This window comes from Podarcis erhardii (genome assembly GCF_964252035.2).
Source record: "Podarcis erhardii genome assembly, chromosome: 17".
In the NCBI taxonomy this organism is placed as follows: Eukaryota; Metazoa; Chordata; class Lepidosauria; order Squamata; family Lacertidae; genus Podarcis; species Podarcis erhardii.
Genome location: NC_138515.1, coordinates 13302114 through 13321387, shown reverse-complemented (window position 1 = coordinate 13321387; position 19274 = coordinate 13302114). Strand labels below are relative to the sequence as shown.

At 42.5% G+C, this 19274-nt stretch overlaps 1 protein-coding gene across 5 annotated transcripts in view; it reads right to left on the bottom strand.

The window, feature by feature from the left end:
• Window positions 1-19274, bottom strand: part of BNC2 (basonuclin zinc finger protein 2) — a 409624-nt gene that overhangs the window by 322023 nt on the left and 68327 nt on the right. The window contains exon 1 of one of the 5 annotated variants that reach the window (XM_081844843.1): window positions 16804-16962. The exons of 3 other annotated variants lie outside the window; for them this stretch is intronic. The gene's annotated coding sequence lies outside the window, so the exon portion shown is untranslated. Of the gene's footprint in view, window positions 1-16803; window positions 16963-19274 lie in introns of those variants that run through there. One more of the 5 variants, XM_081844846.1, reaches the window with a different exon arrangement.

Below are 19274 nucleotides of genomic sequence, written 5' to 3'. Positions count from 1 at the left end.
AAAGCATTAATAATAATAATAATAATATTTATACACCGCCAATCTGGCTTGGTTTCCGCATTAAAGCAAGCAGTTTTAACTGGGGCTTACTGTTCTATGGGATAAACTTGCCAGATGGGGAATAGATAGAAGGCTCCTGTGGCTAATCTCCCAACTTCATGCCGGGTCCGTGGCCAGGGTGAGATTATCCCCTGCTGGAGACCTGACTAACCCAGTGCCAATAAATAAGGGTGTACGCCAGGGTTGTATTTTAGCGCCGTTTCTTTTTAACTTATTTATCAGTGATATGAGGAACCCTTTAGCCGTCTCACAAAAATTTATCCACTCCCCTCATATAGCAGATAACTGCTGTCCTTTACTTCTCTACGGAGATGATGCGGTACTACTCTCTTACTCCAGAGTGGGTTTAAGGAGGGCACTAAAGATTTTTGCGACATATTGCCATTCTAATCATCTGTCTATCAACCACACCAAGTCCAAAGTTCTGATATTTTCAAGGAGTCGAAAACTTTATTCATGGAAACTGGAGGGCACGAAAAACGAACAAGTACACAAATTTAAATACTTAGGAATTTATTTTCAATATAATTTAGGGTGGAAAGCGCACGTTGAATATCTTCAAAACAAGACAAAAGCCCTATCACACTCCCTCCTCCATTTTTTCTACTCTGAGGGGGCCTTATTCATCCCTGCGGCCTTGAAAGTGTATAGCATTAAAGTGATGGCCACAATGGCCTATGCCGCACCTTTATGGGCTGCCTTTGCAAATCTCTCACCTTTAGAGACACTTCAAAGCCAATTCTTACGCCGACTTTTAAAATTACCAACATGCGTAAGTAATGCGGCTATTCGCTTAGAAATGAAGATCCCCTCAGTGGAGTTAGTTATATGGAGGAGAGTTTTGATTTATTGGATATCTCTATGGCATAAACTCCCGAACCACTATCTCATTCAATGCATGTGGCGAGATGACTTCACAAATTTGTGGTCAGGAAAAATCCATGCCAAATTGCTGTCCTATGAGATCTCGCCCACTGAATTGCTCAAACTGGATCTAAATGTGGCAAAAAGGTGTATAAATCAAAGGCTGGATGATGCGGAGCTATACCAAAATTTCGTAGCTGGAGCCTGCTCGCCGTTAAATTTCGGCATAACCCCTATCTACCGCGCTCCGTCCTACTTTACATCGCTTATGGCCGCGTCTCACCGATATGCCTTCATTAGAGCTAGGTTCAATGTCTTTCCAACAAACGTGCTGAGACATAGATTCACTAAGGGCCAAGTCTCTTCAATGTGTGCTTGTGAAATGAAAACATCGGAATCTCTACATCATGTTATGTTTATCTGCCCTTTGTACAGTTCAGTCCGTGCTAGTATACTAAACTCCATAATCCAGTCTACGGCTGACAAACCAGTAGACCTACAGCTTGCCTGGGTTCTTCAAGTTGTGGATCCCTATATCACCCTACAGGTTGCTAAATTCCTAACAGCCGTCCTCTCGTACAAGAGACGGAATGGAATGTTAGCTGATTACTGATAGCTTTAAGAATTTTCTATAATGACATCAGATATCGATTTTAGTGTAGTGCCAAAAAATTTTTAAATCCTAATTTTAATCCTAATTTTAAACTTTTCTTATGAATGGCTAATATCTGTCCTTATGAGTTGTGAACTGTGTTATACTATTTGTGGTTTGTACGAGTTCGCTGTTTTATTTGATTTGTTTTGTTGTATTGTATTGTGGTTTATGATGGGCGTAAAGCCGAATAAACAAACATTTCATTTCATACTTTTTAAATAATAATAATAATAGAAAGGTATTATGAGGTTTGCTGGACTGAATGAATGAATGAATGTTATACTGTACTTTAAAATATTAAAAAAACCAAAAACAAAACTGAACCACGACCACCTATTTAAGTGTTCCTTACTATCTGGGCAACCGCAGCCGAGGTTCTACACAAAGAGAACAAGAGCTCTGCAACATAATCCGGGTTGCTATTTGTGTAGGTTCAAGTATTAAAAGTTTTATTTTTATAGTAGAAAGCATCTCCCTGGGAAGGCTGGTGACAGCGAACCGAGGGAAAGAGTAACCTAAGCCTAATATGGAGCAGTTTTATTGCTTGAGTTACAAAGAATGGTATTGGCATTAAAAATATGGCTCAATATGGGTTCCTAATAAAAGTTAACCTTGCTCTCTACCCCCTCCCTCTTTCCTCCCACACAAATGAAATTTTGTTTCGAAACATACATATATATTTTTGGCTAGATCCAACATTAGGACTGCGTGATTCATTCAAGGCTAGTAATTGCTTCCATACATCACAAATATATTTAAACGTTTTTGCATACTTGTTATGATCATACAGGACATTTATATTGCATTTAGAACTCCGATAGGTTTTACTTTCCTCAACAAACGAGTAAAGACCAGGAAGATTTAAGCTTAAGAGACTGCTTCCCCAATAGATCGACCTGTCTGAACGTGGAAATGTTTGTCACTACTTTTGCAAGTATCGTATGAACTCTTGGCGTCCTAATCTTGTACCAATTTAATGCACATGAAGAACGCATGCCATAAGGACAAGCGTTTAGCACCAAGGCTGCAAGCATAGATGGTATATGAGGATACAGTGTCTGACTAACCATGCATGTTACCTTGCTATTTACCGTATTTTTCCCTCTATAACACGCAGATTTTTTCTCCTAAAAAGGAAGGGGAAATGTCTGTGCGTGTTATAGAGCGAATGTGTGGTCCCTGGAGCCGAAAAATCAGCCAAAAATCAAATTGCGGCGCTTCACGGAGAAGGGAAAACTGAAAAGAGGAAGCGGCTGCTTTCCTGCATTCTGCCTCAGGGTCTTACTGCCCACCCTCCTCTGTTTCGTTGCTGTGTTTGCTGAAACAGAACAAAGAGCAGGGAAAGCCCCTCCCCTCCAGGCAAGCTCCGGTGCTGCTGGGGGAGGGAGAGAGAGAGGGGGGAGGGAGGGAGGGAGGGAGGGAGGGAGGGAGAGAGAGAGAGAGAGAGAGAGAGAGAGAGAGAGAGAGAGAGAGATGGCTGGCTGGCTTGGGTGGGGGGAAACTTTTGCCTTTCTTTCCTCCAACCCGTTAAATCCCTCTCCTGCATTCTTAGCCAGCTGCTTCTCTGCACACCCCTCTAATGTCCCTTCTTTGTTTTTCCTTCGCTCCCCACTTAAAATGTGGTTACAAAGCATAGATCCACATGGATCCTCAGGATCTTTGCATTGGGTCACCCCAAATTCACCATCAGATCACATAGCATGTCCATGGCTACAGCCTGCACCAAAAAAATCACGCACCCACTGTTGCCTGGGGCTGCAATGGTGCAAAAACGTGGTTAAATAGCATGGATCCACATGGATCCTCAGGATCTTTTCATTGGGTCACCCCAAATTCACCATCAGATCACATAGCATGTCCATGGCTACAGCCTGCACCAAAAAAATCACGCACCCACTGTTGCCTGGGGCTGCAATGGTGCAAAAATGTGGTTAAAAAGCATGGATCCACAGGGATTCTCAGGATCCTTGCATTGGGTCACCCCAAATTCACCATCAGATCACATAGCATGTCCATGGCTACAGCCTGCACCAAAAAAATCACGCACCCACTGTTGCCTGGGGCTGCAATGGTGCAAAAATGTGGTTACAAAGCATGGATCCACAGGGATTCTCAGGATCTTTGCATTGGGTCACCCCAAATTCACCATCAGATCACATAGCATATCCATGGCTACAGCCTGCACCAAAAAAATCACGCACCTACTGTTGCCTGGGGCTGCAATGGTGCAAAAACGTGGTTACAAAGCATGGATCCACAGGAATTCTCAGGATTTTGGCATTGGGTCACCCCAAATTCACCATCAGATCACATGTCTGTGGCCACAGCATGAAGCCCAAAAATGATACATCCACTGTTTCATTCAGAATGTTTTTTCCCTTGTTTTCCTCCTCTAAAAACGATGTGCGTGTTATGGTCAGGTGCGTGTTATAGAGCGAAAAATACGGTAAATAGCACAATCCTTTAAAGGTCTGCCCAGAAGCAAATTCCACTGAATACTTATTCCCGGGTAAATGCAAGGATGAAACTAGACAGCAGGTTGGTTGTATTCCATAGTTTTACTTGTTTTGCACAATTACTTTTGTTTGAAGCACAGTTAACAACAACAAAATCCCCAGTTGTGTGAAAGAGCCAAACTGCATGCTGTCTTGTGCATGAATAACCCCCCTTTTAAGAACCTGTGTTAAGTAGATGTTGGGTCAGGGGCAGTGGGTGTGACTCCCCAATGTGTGGTCACATTCACCCCATATTAAAAACTCAAGCCATCCCCCCCCACAAGGCATTCTAAAAGCTGTAATTCGTTAAGGATGCTGAGAGCTGCTATTTCCCACATGGGACTGCAAGCCCCAGAGTGGTTTAACAGTCAATACTTCTTCCCAGGGAACTCTTTAGAATTATGGCTCTGTGAAGGGAACAGGGGCCTCCTAACAACGCTCAGCACCCATAACAGACAACAGGTCCCAGAATTCTTCGGAAGACGCCATGAACTGGACCTACCAAAAGCATCAGGCAGGGTGCAAGTCACGAAACATCCACCCACTTTTACATGCAAGATAGCTACTGAAATGAATTCCTTTCTGCTCAGAAGGCTTAGCTGTCTTTAAGGGAGGAGCCAGAGAGCCAGAGCAGAGCAATGGTTAGAGTGTTGAATTACAGCCAGAGGGAACCGAGTTCAAATTCACCCTAAGCTATGAAACACGCTGCGTTGGCTTTTGGGCCAGCCATTATCTCTCAGCCTAAGTACCTCACAAGGTGGTTGTATGGGTAAAATTTCACCACCAGGTGCTGCCTCAATACAGGTACTGCCTCAACACAGCTGTTCACCTCTATCGCTGGGCTCCACTGAAAACGGCTTCTCCATGCAAACCAGGAAGTGGCCTCTCCAGACAACAGAATGACTCTTTACTTATCTCTGCAGCTGTGATCTCCTGGATGACGCAGACGCCCTTAGGCGATTGAATGCACATGCGTGCTTCATCCATTTTCCTCCCTCCCACTGTCACCATGTGGCCCCGGGCTCTGGCAACCCCTGCTACACCACTGGTAGGCCATGTACATCGCTACGAGCTCCTCAGAGGAAGGGTGGGATATAAATGTCACAATAAATAAATCATCACCTGCCAGATGATTTCCAATAGAATCAGCACTTTCCTACTTTGCTCTGAAGGGAGGAGAAGGATTAAAAGCATTTGTAATTGCATTGTCAGGAACTGAGTCCTTGGCTCAAGAGTCTTGCTACGGATGAAAAGTAGCAGCAGTACTTTACAAAAGAGCCGGTTGAAGTCAGAGCAGTCTCCACTCACAAATCTCTCCCCAAAAAAGAGTTGGGGAAGACTAAAAACCACAACACCATAATCCAAAGATGGACACATGGAGTTTTGGAAGCTAAAAAGACAACATATTCCACCATTTCCCCAATACTTCAGAAGCCTTGACAAAAGCATTTTGATGTCCTCTTCCTTAATATTTAACATCAGCGAGCATCATGACAATTATAAGTTTATTTTATTTATGTGCCACTTTTCTGCCAAAGCACCTAAGGCAGTTTACAATTAAGCCTATGAGCACAAGCCAATGGACAAAATGTTCTCTGGACAGTTTCAGCAGCTAGAATCCACCCCGTCTCCGCCTATGGAATTAATGGATTCCATTTAAGTTGATATAAGAATGGTATTAGTATGATATTCATAAGCAAGGAATCTCACATGTGATTAGTCTCTCTTGGGATATACTCACTTTCAGATGATTTACATATGCATATTAACGTTCAGAAAAGCCTTTTATAATATTATTCACAATCCACGAAGAACCTGCATGTTTTATCCAGCAGAAGAAAGCATACATGTGCGGCTGCTATTCCACTCAACTGGACTTTCACACAAGTTCTCTGTGAATTATTCCTAATGTCTTTGAAAGAAGCACAATGAACAAAAGGAAATTAAGATGAATTCACAGCCGAAGAACTTATTTTCTCACCTCAACGTGCTTAATGGATGCTGAGTAGCTCAAACCATACATCAAAATCAAAAGATGCCCAAGGGATAAAATCCGAATATACTGACACTACGTTGTAACTAATTCTATACCACACTTCATTAGAGCTGGGTTTACATTTATTTATTTATTTAAAGAGAGAGATGTCAAAGTTATTTTTAAAAGGCTCCCCTTTCCTCAAAATTTTCTACCTTTAAGCATGTTTTGTCACAACTTTAATGTTATTTTAATGTGTGTTTTTATTTTCCTGGGCAATATATCATATTTATCTCCGTAACCATCCATCAATATTCCCTTTAATTGAGGTTAATTTCTTTCAACTTCCCTTAAGTACCCCATTCTGAAGTACTGAGCATGGGGGCTCATGCACCTGCCAGGGAGCTTTAGCACATTTTCTACAAACTAAAATGGTAACCTGAAAGTGGTAGCCGGACAAGCCTTCTGCTTCTCTAGCACAAGTACACAGCAAACAGTTCTGTTTCGAAAAAGAAGACAAAACTGGAATTCTAAGGGCAACACGGTGTGAAGATAAACACGCGAGAGTGTATGCAAGTCCTCCTCGCAAACCAGAAAACAGCAGCAGCAAAAAATAGAAACACCAGCACTAATATATGTAGTGCATTTCCCAAATATCATTTGCTTTTCTGGTTAACTGCTTGCTATTGTGTTTTTTAGGGACGCGGGTGGCGCTGTGGGTTAAACCACAGAGCCTAGGACTTGCCAGTCAGAAGGTTGGCGGTTCGAATCCCCGCAACGGGGTGAGCTCCCATTGCTCGGTCCCTGCTCCTGCCAACCTAGCAGTTTGAAAGCATGTCAAAGTGCAAGTAGATAAATAGGTACTGCTCCGGCGGAAAGGTAAACAGTGTTTCCGTGCACTGCTCTGGTTCACCAGAACTGGCTTAGTCATGCTGGCCACATGACCCAGAAGCTGTCTGCGGACAAACGCCGGCTCCCTCGGCCAATAAAGCAAGATGAGTGCCGCAACCCCAGAGTCGGTCACGACTGGACCTAATGGTCAGGGGTCCCTTTACCTTTACCTTATTGTGTTTTCATTTACTTTGTTATTTTAAGGGTTGTTTTTGAGAGCTGGTATGGCGTAGCGACAAAGATATGGAGCAACAAATCAGGATGTCCCCAATTCAGATCTCGTTTCTGCCAGGAATTCACTAAATGGTCTTAGGCAGGCATGGCCAAACTTGGCCCTCCAGATGTTTTGGGACCACAATTCCCATAATCCCTGACCACTAGTCCTGTTGGCTAGGGAGGATGGGAGTTGTAGTCCCAAAACAGCTGGAGGGCCAAGTTTGGCCATGCCTAGTCTTAGGGAAGCCATTCTCATTCTCTCAGTCCTCCCATCTGCTGTATGGGGGATAATGTTGACTTCCAGGGTGGTTGTAAGTGTCATATAGGTGAACCAATGAAACATTTGAAAGCAAATACGAAGGGTGATATCTGTGAAGATGAGCTCTGATCTCTCAGCCTCAGTTTCCTCTGAGAGAGGCCAGGCACATTCTTTCCCCAAGTTCCCAAACACACGAACACAGGGTAGGTTCAACTGTGGAAAACCCAGTGATGTTTAACACTGAGATAGACACCTCCAAACTTCCAAAAGGCACTACCCTTCTCTACCTACGGAACATGACCTGGTCTGTGATTGGCAGAATACCACCAGCTGTTGATGAAGTCCAACCTGGGTAGCCAGAAACCTTTAAAAGTTGACTGTTGCAAAACAGTCCTTTGTCCCTCTTGAACCTGCAACCGATGGCTGAAGCTTCCACAGCCAGGAGACCATGGAGAGTATGTTCTGCAATGTTAAGTTTGGATTAAGAGCAGGATTAGTTAGAAGAAGAGAAGAAGAAGAGTTTGGATTTGATATCCCGCTTTATCACTACCCGAAGGAGTCTCAAAGAGGCTAACATTCTCCTTTCCCTTCCTCCCCCACAACAAACACTCTGTGAGGTGAGTGCGGCTGAGAGACTTCAAAGAAGTGTGACTAGCCCAAGATCACCCAGCAGCTGCATGTGGAGGAGCGGAGACACGAACCTGGTTCCCCAGATTACGAGACTACCGCTCTTAACCACTACACCACACTGGCTCTCATTAGACCAATATAGTGCTTTATTTCATTCGAAGCTTCCCACTTGCCATTTCTCCCCTCTTCCTTCTTACATAAGACTCCTTTTGAATAAACTCCTTAATCAGACTTCTGGTTTCTGAACACACTCAAGGGCTGGTTACCATACCATGTGGCTTGGTTTGCTATACTAGTTCTTGAAGGACGGGGGAGAGAAGGGGACTTCAAATTCAGCAGGCTATTTCCCCACTGTCAAGGAAGCAACTCTAAAGATGTGATAATCCTGTGTCCCTGGCCCAAGGGGTCTCATAGGCAGGTGGCAGCAGCAGCAGAGAGAGAGAGAAATCTAGAATGGATTTCCCAGGGCTACTAGATTTATTTACTCAAAATTGTTTTGCCCCACCTTCTGCACCAAATGCGCTCCCCAAGGTGGCTCACTGTAAGCTTTTGGTGTGAAACACATATTTCAAATAAATTACTTAAGGCAGACAAGTAGTATTAACACTCATTACTTAACCGATACAGTGGTACCTCAGGTTAAGTACTTAATTCGTTCCGGAAGTCTGTACTTAACCTGAAACTGTTCTTAACCTGAAGCACCACTTTAGCTAATGGGGCCTCCTACTGCTGCCGCACCGCCGGAGCACGATTTCTGTTCTCATCCTGAAGCAAAGTTCTTAACCTGAAACACTATTTCTGGGTTAGCGGAGTCTGTAACCTGAAGTGTATGTAACCTGAAGCATATGTAACCCGAAGTACCACTGTATTATTTTAGAACATCTGATTGTATGGGTTTAAAGACTTTGCGAGCTACATTGATCAGTCCTGTTAGAGTTGAAAGTTGGGGCAGGAGTTCAATTAATAATTATGATCAATAAATGGTTAGTATTAATAAATAAATAATTATAATATTAACTTATGAAAGTTGAGGCTGAGAGAATAGTGGCTTGTTTAATGCCACCTAGCAAATTCATAATGGAGCGAAGAACTGACATCCCCAGTGCAAAGCTGAATCCACGCTTTATTTATTTATTCATCACTACATGTATATTATTTATTACATCTGTAACCTACCCTTCCTTCGAGGAGCTCATAGTTGCAAAAACAGTTCTCCTTGCTTGTCCTCACAAATATGCTGTGACGTAGGCATGACAATGACTGGACCAAGGTTGCCTAGCAAGTCTTCATGGCCAACGGGAGACTTTATGCTGGGTCTCCCTAACCCTAACCTGACACTCTAATGACCACATCACACTGGGTCTCGTAGCCGCCGCATATCACCAGCTCTGGGTGCCTATGGATCTTTGTGTTTTAATTACCGTATTTTTTGCTCTACAAGACTCACTTTTTCCCTCCTAAAAAGTAAGGGGAAATGTGTGTGCGTCTTATGGCGCGAATGCAGGCTGCGCAGCTATCCCAGAAGCCAGAACAGCAAGCAGGATCACTGCTTTCACTGCGCAGCAATCCCTCTTGTTGTTCTGGCTTCTGAAATTCAGAATATTTTTTTCCTCCTCCAAAAACTAGGTGCGTCTTAAGGTCTGGTGCGTCTTACAGAACGAAAAATACGGTATTTCAAATGAACTTATTAACAAATATCTGAAGTGTGGCAGTCCGATTTGCCTGGTGTAATATCAGGGTTTACTCACTGCACAAGGAATGCTATATAACTGCACATTGGTCGAAGAGCAGTTGAAGGAGCTTGATATGTTTAGCCTGGAAAAGAGGAGACAGCCATCTGAGGGGCTGTCACATGTTGTTGGTTTTACCATACGGATTTTAATTTTGTCAGTTTAATTTATACAATACAAACTGGGCATAGGAATTTTGTGCAGGACAAATACGGAATAAATTGCACGAAAAATTGGCCTCCCCAGACAAATCTGTGGAGGGTATCAGGAGACTTCAAAGTAACAAAAAACTAAGATACATGCAACAAATGTGGAGCGCTCCCTATTGCCTTTCCCAGCCTATATTTCAGCTGGAAGAGGACCCAATTGGCAGCAGCTGCAAAGAGTTTCTCCAGAATCAATACTGCGATGATAAAGCTACCCTTAAAAAACACACACAAAAACACCAAACCGTGTGAAACTCAGATGGTCCAATTCTTAGAAGCCACAAAGGTTACAAAGGATGGTGATGATGTCACCCAAAACTGAAGAAGCCTGTAAAAGGTATACAAAGATTTAACCACAACAAGGGAGGACTATTTCTCAAATGTATTAGGGAACAGCTCTGTTTTTGTTAAACTTGGGGAGGAAACTGTAGCTCAAGGACATCTCTATGTATGTATGGGTTGGATCAAACACTTGCAAAAGTAGCAGAGGGAAAGTGAAGCTTAAAGCAGATGAAGAGCAAGAAAATATGGGGTGCAACTCCATTCCCCCAGCTGCTTCCCTTTTGAGTGAGGCAAATTTAGTTGAACAAGCAAGCAAACAAACCCCTCCCACCTGCTTCTTTGGTGCTACTTAAGAACAGCTCCCTGATCCAAATACACCACTAAACAAACGAATTTGACTTTGAAGCATCACTTGCAATGAATTCAAATGCCTTCTCTCCCCCCACTTTAAAATCTATGAAAGCATCATCCCATGAGCGGAGGCAAAAGTAAACAGATACCAGGAAATAACCCTCTGAGATTACCACCAACACTGCAATTAAATGACCTCAGACAAAAAGAGAGGAACTTCTGCTAAACCCGACCAAACGCCACAAGGCGTTTCCACGCTTGCTGTGTATTTTAATCCGTAGCAGCCATCAACAAACATCCCTCCCCCCATTCTTCATTTTCACCTGCCTTTAGAACATGACAGGTGTAAGAGATGGCTCCCCAGGAAGAAGCATATCGTTTTGCAAAATCAAAAATTATGACTTTTGAAATTTCACAGAACTAAATTGCAGTGTTTGAAGAAAAAGAGGCGGCAATTCTAGATCAGCACTGATGAAGACAAGGTGTGGAGCATCTGAGGCCTGTCTGGTTACCCTCACAAATCTTGTCTGCGCAGGCAGCTTTTCTTTATCATTGAGTTCCACATTAGGAAGAAAATAAAGCATTGGTGTGCCAAACAAAACCATGTCTCCCTCATTTTATTTTACTCTGCTGTGCATCTTATTCTTTGCACTGTCTAATTCGGTCATTTAAAAGCCAATGCAAATCACTCAGGGGCACAGTAACCCCATTCAGGACCAAGGAGTCTTCCCCCCCCACCTGCCCGCCCCTACCCCCCCCCCCCAAAATAGTACTTTTGTCAGGATTCAACCTCAATCTGTTAGTCACCATCCATCCTCCAAACGCCTCCAGATACTCACACAGGACTTTCACTGTCTTCACAGGTTCAGATTTGAAGGAAAGGTAGAGCTGGGCATCATCCGTATACAGTGGTACCTCGGGTTACATATGCTTCAGGGTACATATGCTTCAGGTTACAGACTCCGCTAACCCAGAAATAGTGTTTCAGGTTAAGAACTTTGCTTCAGGATGAGAACAGAAATTGTGTGGCGGTGGTGAGGCAGCAGAGGGAGGCCCCATTAGCTAAAGTGGTGCTTCAGGTTAAGAACAGTTTCAGGTTAAGAACAGACCTCCGGAACGAATTAAGTACATAACCCGAGGTACCACTGTATTAGTGAATGCCCAGCCCAAACCCCTGATGATCTCTCCCAGCAGCTTCATATAGATGTTAAAAAACAGGGGGAGAGGATGGAGCCCTGAGGCACCCCACAAGTGAGAGCCCAGGCGTCTGAACACAGACCCCCCAACACCACTTTCTGGACACGACCCAGGAGGAAGAAGCAGAACCACCACCTAACATCGCCCCCAGCCCCCAAACCCTCTTGACAGTCCAGAAGGATGTCATGATCAATGGTGTCAAAGGCCGCTGAGAGATCCAGCAGGACTAGGAAACAGCTTTCACCTCGGTTCCTGGCCCGCCGGAGATCATCAACCAGCACGACCAAGGCAATTTCAGTACCATGAAGAAGTCTGAATCCTGATTGGAAGGGATCCAAATGGTCCGCATTCTCCAGGCATGCCTGGAGTTGTTCAGCAACCACTCGCTCAATTGCACTGCCCAAGAATGGAAGATTTGAGACTGGGCGATAGCTGGCCATATTAGCCTGGTCCAAATATTTTTTTTTAAAGAAGCGGTTTAATATAGCATTTCCACACTGATCTGTTTCATGGGATGACTGGTTGCAAAGCACTGGACTGGGGATAGGGGATTGAGAGAGTTGATTATTAAATCCAGCCCATTTAAATGCACTAAATCTAACTAATTTCAACTGAACTTAGCTCCATGCAAATCTACCGAGGGCTGCAGCCTTAAATATGAAATATTCTTTTTCAGAACTCCTGCGGAAAATGGGAAAGTTATCAGACCAAGAAATGGAAAACAAGAGAGTGCAGACTAGAGAGAATCAAGATTATTATTCTGCATTGTCTAAAAGTTAATTCACTTTAAAACACAAAATAGATGAAAAGAGCACTTGGAGGGTGGCCAAAAGAGAGAAAACAGAACCACTGCAGGATTACCAAGAAGCATATAATGAAATAATATTATGGCAGTGTTTCTATACACAAAGAGGCAAAACATACATTTTATGCAACAATCACAAGCATACTTCCAAGGATGTAAGCCTCATTGATACCAATGGGGCTACCTTCCAAGGAAAGATGCATAGTACAGCATTCTTAACCTCTTGAAGGTTTGTTCTTGTTCTTCTTAACAATCTGATACAGAGCAAATGAATGGCTTTAAATGCTTTAGTTTTCATTGCTGCTACTGATTAATTTGCTCATTCAGGATTGGAGTTTGAGTTGATTCTAGTTCTTTAATCATTTTGATCCTCTAGGCCACCTCAAGCAAACTCATTTACAGGAAGGTGAGATATATATTTTGAAATAAAATCAGTCATTCAAATTACATCTAAGCTTAAAAAAGGTAAAGGGACTCCGGACCACCAGGTCCAGTTGTGATCGACTCTGGGGTTGTGGCACTCATCTCATTTTATTGGCCAAGGGAGCCAGCATACAGCTTCCGGGTCATGTGGCCAGCATGACCAAGCCGCTTCTGGCAAACCACAGCAGCGCACGGAAACACCATTTACCTTCCCACCAGAGCAGTACCTATTTATCTACTTGCACTTTGAGGTGCTTTTGAACTGCTAGGTCGGCAGGAGCAGGGGCCGAGTAATGGGAGCTCACCCCATCACGGGGATTCGAACCGCCGACATTCTGATTGGTAAGTCCTAGGCTCTGTGGTTTAACCCACAGCGCCACCCGTGTTTTCCTTCCAGGGAGTGGGGGGTGGAATCGGAACGCACAGAAAATTAACTACCAACCCATTTCAGAGATGACACCCAAGTTCAACAGGACAAGTAAATTATTTGAACTATATGTGTAGTCGTTCTCATTCAAGCCCATTGCATAGCCAAAATTTTATCTCCCCTTCCCCTTTCCGATAAAAACAATCACCGTCTGGGGTTCGAAGGCCAAATTTATGCAGGGCACCTAATCTTGTCTCAGTTCCTGCTCCCACCCCACCACTTCCTACTGCAGCCCCCCCCCATGAAAATCTGTTCTTGAAGGGCCCGGAACCTTCCAAAGTGGGATTTAAACATGCCTTGAAGCACTCAAGGAGGCAGGGGAAATCAGCAACCTCTCTCCTGAGAGCAGAAACACTTTCTACTCACCCCCTGAGCTGTTTGGATCCAACACAGTCGATTATTAACTCAACAGCTCATAGTCTGGTTACCTATAATGTAGAAGAGGATAGAGAAGGTGGAAATATTTTCTTTAGGATATACCATTGCTGTATAGGGCATAAAAAGAGTTTACTGTGACAACATTTATTTTTCAATGTTATCTTCCAATTTGTTTTAAAATCTTTCCAATAGAAGGTGGGCTTTTTTTGTTGTAGCTGCTGCTGTTGGTCTTTTAGTCTGGAAGATGGGCCTGCCAATTATTTTTGCACTAGTGCACATAAACAGGGAAAGGCTGTATCTTAGGTGTGAGTTATATATTCCCGTACAAAATAATTGTATATTCTATGAAGACTGATTCTTTTTCTGGAGAAATATACAGCAACACAAGGGAAATCTTGTACTGGCAGCATAACTGAAGTGGCAAGATACAATATTAGAAAAACAGAGCTACTTTCATTACTGTGATGCTGTGTGTCAGAATGTCTCTCCTTAATGAACCTGTTTGCAATAAGACTCAGGGTGCAAAGAGGCTATTTAGAGAGTCTATTGTGTCTATAGTGAGTCCTTCAAATATCTTCCCACCATTAGACATGCCGCATTGACCAATTCTGTCCTGATTGCTGTTCTTTTTAGTATCAAGGGACATTCTTGCCCAGACAGACCGATGGATCAGAAACTGCAGTTCATAAAATGTTTACACTATACACATACCCACACAGTCATGCAAGCAACAAAGTCCCAGATCACACAGCGCATTGAATGTGGCAATGTCATCTGCAGGCTTATGACTTTCCAATATCAACGAAAGGATTTAAGTTAAACTTAGCCGGCGCTGCCTGCCTGTCACTCTTCAACAAAAGCCTTATTCACTCTCCCTCCTCCCTTTCAGAGTTTAGCCAAGATCGAGGCTCACATGGGAACGTTTCAGGCAAATGTTCTCTATGTCACAAGGCTTAAAAAAAAAAAAATCAGCCAAGGCTTTCTCTTAATTGCTGACAGCAGAAAGGGACAATGTGTGTCATGCCATCAAGGAGCAAAAACTTTGCCGTGAATAAACAAAATAAAACATAATGTAAGATTTATTCCAAAAGAATGTGTACTGGGCTTCTCACTGCTGACAGCAGTGAAAGAATAATAGATTTCCATCCACAAAAAACCCACAGATGACTGCATGCTTTCTAATAACTTGGTAGCAAACTTTTCCAAGAAGGGGGGGGGGCGGTCCACTGTCCCTCAGACCTTGTGTGGGGCCGGATTATATTTTTTTGAGGGGGGGAATGAACCAATTCCTATGCCCCACAAATAACCCAGAGATGCATTTTAAATAAAAGGACACATTCTACTCATGTAAAAACACTGATTCCCGTACCGTCCGTGGGCCGATTGAGAAGGCGATTGGGCCGGATCTGGCCCCCGGGCCTTAGTTTGCCTACCCATGAACTATCACCTCAATACTTAGCAGAAATCCCAGGACCTCAAGAGAGAAGTAAGTTTCAATCACACCCCAGATCCCCATCTGGTTCTCTTGCATCTAAAAGTCATAAAACGGGTGCATTTTTATACCAGAAAACTATTCAGATTTGTGAAAATGAGTAGTACAAACATTTTCTTCCTTTCACTGAACCGTATAGATATTCTGGCGATATAGAATGTATAGAAATGGACTTCAGCTGTGAAGAAATATACACATAACACTACATTATTTGATAGAAGAAATACAAAAGTCTTGGGCAACCTGCTCTTACTAACCTACTTACAGCAAAAGAAATATATAATAATAAAAAAATCCTAGACGTGTCTACCTAGAAGAAAGTTCCATTGAGTTCAATGGAAGTGAAGCATGCAGGGATTACAGCCATTCAAGCATTTACAAATAAAGAAGTCATTGTGGTTGGAAAAGTTTGTGCCATGGGTCAATTCCTATGTAATATTGGGAACGTAAGCTCTGGCTCTCTGAAGCGATCCCATGGGTGCACAAACATGACCAAGTAACACTCAAATGGGTTAACCATGTAACTGTTCTGAAGACACCATATTTCCTCGAAGGTAATGCACACTTTTTTGGCCAAATTACGTCATGAAAATTAGGGTGCACATTAGATATGGTGGCGAATTAGATTTGCGTAAATATGCTAAATCACTTGAAGAGAGAAGAATCAGCTTCATGATCTTTTTTAGTACTTAAGACTGAGCTCGTATTCACAGAATATCCTAATGTATCTCTTGTTATTGTCCATTATGTTTAAATGTTGCTTTTTAATGTGGTGCATGCATAGGTATGCAGAGGTAAGGGGGAGGAAACACACAGAAATACACAGGTGCTTGGCTTTTGCCAATTCGTAAAAGCATTGTACAAGCTAAGATACATTTACTATGTGCTGTGTGCTCACAGATCACTCCTAAAATGGCATGTGGAAAACTCTCTGGCAGGCGCATGCGCATACAAGTGCAAGCTCAAAACCCATGAGTCTGTGCAAATTATTGTTGGAAATTTGCATAGCAAAAGCCTGCCTAGAAAGTCAAGCATGTAAACTCAGGGCAGGCATTAACCAGCTCAATATCCAACAATCCATGCATTCAGCAGTTTCAGAATAAAAAGATATGGGACATATATTATGTATTTTCCTACACGTATATAAGTCAGTAAACACACTATATACACCAGGGGTCAGCAAACTTTTTCAGCAGGGGACCAATCCACTGTCCCACAGACCTTGTGGGGGGCCGGACTATATTTTGGGGAAAAATATGAACAAATTCCTATGCCCCACAAATAACCAAGAGATGCATTTTAAATCAAAGGACACATTCTACTCATGTAAAAACACGCTGATTCCAGGACCATCTGCAGGCCAGATTTAGAAGGTGATTGGGCCGAATCCAGCCCCCAGGCCTTAGTTTGCCTACCCATGATATACACTATTCCGCCAACCCTCTTGCTCTTACACACACAACTCACCTATCGCAACCAGTCACCTCATTCTTTCCTGGAAGGCTTCTTCAATAGAAGAAGCATGTTTCTCCTAATTCCAGTTAGGTTTCCCTTCAAGGCATGAAAGTTACAGCACATCAACTCCTTCCCATGCTGCAAAGATAAACGACAGAAGCTCCAAGCCACGTGGGCAGAGCCCACACTGCCAAAAGCTGCAAAATAGGTTGCTCCCACATGACTGAGGCCTGTGGGTGTTGCTCTGAAGCCCAGGACGTCATGCTCATGGTGCTACTTTAAAGCAACAGCACTGCAGCAGCTCCCAAACCATAAAGATAACTTGAACAAACGGCTTCCCAATCCCATAATAAAGGAGGTACTACTGCTTTCTAAGCTATGAGGAATGTTAAAGGATCCAGGTGCAAGGAACAGCATAATAAGCAATCAGTTTACAGTGAAAACGCCTGCGTAACTGTTCTACTGTAAAGGCTAAACTGATAGGAAATAGCTCTGCAGCAAGGTTAGTTAATTGCTCTCAGCCCTTTCCATTTTCTCGTGGAGTAGCGGTCACATCAATACTTCTACGCTATGCCACTAAGGGAAACCTGCCACACTTTCAAGCTCATAAAACAATGTTTTGCCAGGACATGTTTGCAAGCATTGCCACAAATGCATTCTTCTTCTAATCCTGGAAGAATTTCATATTTTGCAAGGTAAAGGGTCGAGTAATCGCCAGAAACTTGGTTCCTTTTCTTTACTGCAAAGCATATTTGTAATCACTGGAAACGTTTAGGGATCTGTCGTGAATCAGAAGAGTTCCCTTTCAAAATCCCTTCTTCGGCCTCATGCCTTGTGCCCAATCCCTAGTCAGCAGTTCACAAGCAGAGCTGTTGCTGTGAATCTGGAGTGTCAACATTCCAAAATGTCAACCATTCCCTCATTTTGAGACATTTCAACAACAAAACAATTTTAAATTCTGTCAAAACAGTTTTGCGGAGTGCTTCATCTAGTCGAAAGCAGCATTTCTGATGGAATAGCAAAGTGAAAAAAGAATTAAACCTGGCCTAATTATATCCTCATTACTTGTTTCACGAAAAACATGCTTTCATTGGTATTATGACTCAAACCTCAACAGTCCACAGATGTTCTGCCATTTCCAGTTGAACAATAAAAATGAGTGAGGAATCACACTCTTGGCAGGATGGGATTCACAAACCAAGTACTCAGATTTATACAACGAACAAAATCTAATAGGCAGCCCTTGTCTTAAAAAATCACTTTAAAGTTTCCCTAAGGTTCCTAGCATAATTTTGTTTGACCTTTAATTAAAAAGACTACCACAACTAGGCCCTTGGGTCATCACTTAAGACAGGTTTTACTGTACATTTACAAATGCACACTTGCATACTTTGCAAGATCATATGTAGTACAAAAAAAAATAAAAAATCCTGTACATATATGCACAGCAAAACAAGAACATTCTATTATTACCATAATCTCCAGTTGGTACAGGCTGATTTACAGGGCAGTGTACATTCATTGACTAGGCACATGCTAACTTGTACAACATTTTCACACTCAACGAAATCCTTCACTATTAGGATATTAAGCAGTGAATTGGGCATAGTTTGCATCACACATCCATTTCTAAATTTGCAAAAATAAATAATTATTTATTTAAAAGCCTGAAATCGATAATATTTTGAAGAATTATGCAATAAGATCACAACTGCTATTTTGCAGTGTTTGTCTTTTCTTTGTACCACAAATGAATGCTATAACCGCACAATATATTTTGGTAAACGCTGCAAGGCTTGGGGAGGGAAATTGAACTTTTTTTTCTCATTAAAAACCCACCTTCTCCCATGCAAAGTTACTAAATATTGCACATGAAAAATGCATTAATACTAAATACATGCTAAATATTATTCACTGGGGACCCAAAAATGAGTTGCAGAAGGATAGACAAGTGGAACCAGAAAATATCTGCTGTGATTTAAAATGAGCAGGCTTCTGAATCCCTTGCCACCATTATTCTCATCCAGAGCAAGGGTATCCTGCATACAGGGATCTATGGGAGGAATGCAGATGACAGACACCTAGAGCATTCTATTGGAAGAGTGCATAGTGTGAATTGCTAGATGAGGAACGGTAAAAGTGGAAAGGACTTAGTAATACCAAGAAATATATTTGCATGTGCACATTCTATGAGTTCTACGTGGAGGAAGTTAGGAAGAGCAACGCCAGCCAGTGATACGAGTAAGCGATACTGTAATGGCTTAATTATAGAACTAACAAATAAGCCAATATAAGGTGCAATTAAGGGGGGGGGATGGTTTGTATTCAGTTATGCTATATTTCCTGAACTTGGTTTCAAAATATCAAATTCAGATGTTGCATGTAACCATAATCTTTGGAAGAGTAAATAAAACATTCTGCACACTGCACACCATAAATCTCATACTTAACTTACCATACAAATTGACTCCAAAACAAACATA